The sequence below is a fragment of the Zonotrichia leucophrys genome, chromosome 2 (assembly GCF_028769735.1).
Source record: "Zonotrichia leucophrys gambelii isolate GWCS_2022_RI chromosome 2, RI_Zleu_2.0, whole genome shotgun sequence".
NCBI classification, from domain to species: domain Eukaryota; kingdom Metazoa; phylum Chordata; class Aves; order Passeriformes; family Passerellidae; genus Zonotrichia; species Zonotrichia leucophrys.
The window spans coordinates 109,162,302-109,167,418 of record NC_088171.1 but is presented as its reverse complement, the minus strand read 5'-3'; the positions used below and the strand labels follow the sequence as shown (position 1 = coordinate 109,167,418).

The 5,117-nt window shown below is 37.9% G+C and overlaps 1 long non-coding RNA gene across 1 annotated transcript; it reads right to left on the bottom strand.

Moving 5' to 3' along the window:
* Positions 1-251: 251 nt before the first annotated feature.
* On the bottom strand, positions 252-4,455 carry LOC135443287 (uncharacterized). The gene is made up of 4 exons (XR_010438945.1): positions 4,337-4,455; positions 4,115-4,182; positions 1,233-1,495; positions 252-1,129 (listed from the first exon to the last, which is right to left on the bottom strand). It is a non-coding gene; the product is annotated as an uncharacterized LOC135443287 (long non-coding RNA).
* Positions 4,456-5,117: the final 662 nt, after the last annotated feature.

Below are 5,117 nucleotides of genomic sequence, written 5' to 3'. Positions count from 1 at the left end.
AGGATTCTTTTATCTGACACTTACCTGAGGAGACACTTACCTGCTTTGTTTTGGTGATGGACAAGCGGGCAAACCCATCACTTTTTTTTCCTGGGTCATTGGCTGCCAGCTTGCCTAAATTTCTGACATTACAATTGAGAGAGATGCATTATGTCCATTAGAAAAACATCATGAAGCCATGCCTCCTATCTCATTTTTAAACCCATGACATCAAGAACATAGAGAATAAATGATCCATCAGATCTGATAGTTATTTCCTGTGTCTATCTGATATATTGGCCAAACAAGTACATATTTACTATTTCCTTTTTTACACATCCACAATACATATCTCTCCAATGGAGTTATGAAGTATTGCAGTGATTCTCAGTTTTTGGAAAAGCTTTTTCTAGAAGTTCAGAATCATGACTTGAAGCAGCATCCCCATTCTTTTACTCAATTGCACCTGGAGCACAGCAGAAAAATCTCTTAATTCTTTGATTGTGATTTGGCATGTGTTCTGTTGGCAAAACTGAGGCAAAAATTTTCAAATCAGGGACATCTCAGAGGAATTAGAGCAGCAGGCTGCTGAATTTCCTGGCAGGTTGGAAAAACTATGGAAAAGTTCATTTCCTGCAAGATAGCGCATTGTAACCTAAGTATTTGTTCTAGAAAATAATAAGATATTTGAATTTAAAACACAGATCCTTCCCCACATCTGTTTTAAATAACATAATCAAAGGTCAAAGAGCTCAACGGTGGAAGAGCAACCACATTTCTGCCTCACAATTTGCATACATTTATTTGAGGTTGCTTTCAAACCCTAGGCAGCTGCCGGGGACTTTTAAAAAGGATACATTGTTGAAAAAAAAGAAAAAAACTAACATTCCTTCAGTTTCTGACTGATTAGTAGGAGAGTTCACAGACAGCTACAGATATGCATCAGAAGCCCAAAAGTTAGAAGATGAGGTCAAAGTAGACATAATACTCCATGCTGGGCCTTGTGTCAAGGCAGCCTGTACAGAGTCTTCTGAAGCTCTTTATCAGCTGAATCTGCAGTAGAAGTCCAAAGGAAAATGATCGTCATTTCAGGATGATGCTTGTGACAAAATATCCTGCTGATTCAGACGTGCAACCTGCTAGATTCCACCTAAAATGAGCAAAAGGATACCCACTGTAAAACATGCTTCAAACTACACTTCTTCTGTTTTGTTTTAATATCTGAGGATGGGGAGTCCCTCTCCGGTCCTTACCTGTAAGCAAAATGTGACCTGTCCAAACAGCTTTTCCTGGTATGCAATTCTGTCACAACTTCTGCTTGTTGTTTTCTCCTCCTGTGTCTGCCTGCCCAGGTGCCAGCTTAGACTCTTAAAGCTGAAAATACTTCCAGGTTTGCTACCCAAATCTCTTCAGAAGTTATTCCAGGTTCCTAAGCTGATGGTAATTTAGATGTAGTGTATTTCAAGGTAAACTTCACAGAGCTTGTTAAAGCTTGTTATGTAGCTCCTTTTGGCCGCTAGAAAAGTATAATCAGGGTGAACATAAGAATCTGAACACTGGCAACTTTCTTCTTTTCAAATACTATTAACATCAAAGCTATTAGCAAACACTTGCTGTAATAATTTCCTTCATGTTCGCTTCCTGATAGCTTTCATGTGCTTCTAACTTTCACTACCATTTCCTTTATCAATCACTAGATGCTTTTTAAAATATCACTTGCTGCTTAAAGCACAAAGATGAAAAACAGCAAAATCATGTTGCCATACTATTTTAAGCACTAACTAAATTTGAGAATTTTTTTCCAAACTGAGACTGATTCTTCTGACTCACATATCCTCCTGACATATATGTCATTCATTTCATTGTGGCATACTGTCCCTGGATAAAATTCCTGAAAGAGTGGCATAGGGAACATTATAAATCAGGATTAACTGTAACCATTTTCAGCACTGAACAAGCTTTCTACTGTTTTTATGGACTTGGGGATTCTACACAGAGGATATTACCTCAAGTCAGACAGCATTCAAATCTGTCTTAAGCACTATAGCATCACAGAATCACTAAGGTTGAAAAATATGTTCAAGATCACCAAGCCCAACCTTTGACCAAATGCCACTATGTCAACTAAACCATAGCACTGAGTGCCATGTCCAGGCATTTCTTGAACAACTCCAGGGATGATGACTCCACCACTTCCTTGTGCAGCCCATTTCAGTGCTGAAACACCCTTTCAGTAAAATTAGTCTTCCAACCTGAACATCTCCTAGTGCGGTTTGAGGTCATGTCCTCTTGTCCTGTTGCTGGTGTCCTGGATGAAGATGCTGACCTTCACCTACATGCTCCTTTCTGATTGTTGTAGAGAGTGATAAGACCCTCCCCCTGAGCCTCCTTTTCTCCAAGATAAACAACCCCAGCTCTCAGAGAAGCCCCATAAGAGTTGTGCTCCAGGCCCTTCCCCAGCTCCATTGCCCTTCTCTGGATGCACCCCAGCAGCTCAATGTCTGTCTTAGAGTGAGAAGCCCAGAACTGAACACAGGATTTGAGGTGCAGCCTCACCAGGGCCAAGTACAGGGAGACAATCACTGCCCTGGTCCCACTGGCCTGATCCAGCCCAGGATGCCATTGGCCTTCTTGACCACCTGGGCACACACACTGGCTCATGTCCAACCACTGTGGACCAGCACCCATGGTCTTTTTCCACAGGGCAGATCTTCAGCCACTCTGCTCTATCCTAAGGATTGCTGGAAGCCTTATACCTTCATCAGTGCAAAGGGAAAGAAATGCAATGTATGTACATAAAATTACATTTTTTTAAAAAATAAAATATATTCTGGAGAAAAGGGCAAAAAATATTGTGCTATCATCCCTTGTGGTCACAATATACATAATGGTTTTAAACCAGGTAATTTTGTTCAATTTCTTTTTATCCACAGTATCTATTTAGCATTAGACTTTGATGATATTTGCATGATTTCTTTCTAATTATGCAAAATCCTAGAATACCATAAAGTATTCTACATAATTCATCATTATTCTAAAGTAGCATGTATTGTTTTTTGGATGAGGCACTTAAAATAAGTAGAATAAAAGTTTTACAGGCATGGCTTTCTGAGACACTTGTCATGTACTTGGCCTTATACAAAAATGAGTTTTAAGAAGAATGAACAAGGCAGAGACATGTTTATGTTGATGCAGACAAGCAGCTATTACAAAGGTTGGGAGTAAAGGTTTAGAGCAAAGTAATCATGAAGCTCTAAGTTCAGTTTTAAAGACTTTCTTTACATTACAATATGCTTTGGATTTATCGAACTTGTACTTTTGCTCTATTGACTGCATCTCTCCTCTTTCTCCTCCTGTTTCCCTATCTGACACTCCCTAGGACACTGCGCTGGTGCTGCGGAATCACAACATGGCACAGTAACAGATGGTGATGCTACTTTAGTTTAATCTCAACATATAAATATGGAGCTCTTAGGGAAGAATGCCTTGTAATTTAAAATCCAGAACTTTTCATGTACTAGGGGTAACAGCAGTTAACTCTTTGATCTTCTGTATAAACTATTTAGGGCAGAGATGGTCTCTGCAGAAAGCAGATGGCTGTGCAAAAGAAACATTCAATACTGACAAGTAAGTTTGAGGGAGCTTGTTGAATGTTGGTCTTACTCTGTTTGTTTGTTGATGTTTGGGGGTTTTGTTTGTTTGTTTTTATAAATTTAACTTTCAGTGTCCTCTCTCCTTGTTATTCACAAATCTTATCCTATTCTTTGCAGGCAGCAGTTACTTCCATGACTTCCAAACACAACTTGGAACTGTGGCATCCAGGCTATACAAGCTCTAGGAGGTGGTGCAGGTTTCCATGAACTCAGACAGACATATTGTTGTTTACCACAACTAAACATTACTTCTCACAAGACAAAAAACTACCCACAAACCACAAGACTGTCAATTACAGCAAGTACAACAATTGGAATTAGAACAACCTGCCTCCAGTGCATTCCTAAATAAGGATCTAAATGTCAGCTGTTATTTCTATAATTTCCTTCCACTGAGTTTGGGAGCATTGGTAGGATATTGCATTTAAATTGTAACTTCATCCATTCTGCAAAAGATTCTTGCTTGAGGTAATTTGGCTCACCTCAGTTGAAGATAATATTTCTCTGATGATTTACTGGAGGTTCTGTTCCAAAGTCACATTAATTTAAGCTGTGGAGAAAATTACTATATTATCCCAGAGGAAACCAGGAGACAGATCTCAGCTCTGGAATTTATTCCAAAATAAAATTTAAAGCAGTTTAATAACAGCATAAACTCTTTATAATTTCCTTCCAGCAATATTAAAAAAAATCTCCTAAAATACCTTTTGGTTAGTTGATTTCCATACAGAGGCTTCCACTGTGCAGACATAGAATGCTAAGAACTGAGATGTTGATGGATAATGGTGTATACACCTAAATCCCCCTTACCCATGTGTGGCAAATCTTAATTTGAACCAGGTACCCACCACAGACAAGGCCTTCTGCTCTTCAGACTCATTCAAATCAAAAAATTACACCTGTTTAGTTTCTCCACACTTGTTTTATATTAACTTTAATCACAAACCACAGTTATATGCATCTAAAATAGTGAGAGAAACATTCAGCACAAGGCTGCATCCTGTTCTGCCCATTGTTTTACATCCCCATACAAAAGGACTATTTCATTCAATTAGCTTCTCAATATTTTTTTACTTTTGTGTAGTCTCCATATAGGAAAGAAACATACACATATGCATATACAATAGGGTATATATTCCTATATATTCAAGTGGAGTTTTCTTTTTATAATAACTGTTACATAAAAGAATAATATCTTTCTATAATGTCTACCTTTTGAATATCTTTATTCACCATTCTACAGATACTGTTAAATTGCTAAGAATGAAGCAAATCGGGGTATTTTTGCACGTCCTTTAAGCAAACAGCAGTGAGAAAAAAAATATCTGTAAGTTTTCTTAGCACTGCAAATAACTCAAAATCTAGAATTATTTCTATTAATATTTCCCTCTAGTCCTTAAGCTTTATTTCCAACGAGCAAAACATTTTCATGCCACATACACAGTTGGAAACATTATTTTTTGTTATTTTCATTAAATTTATATG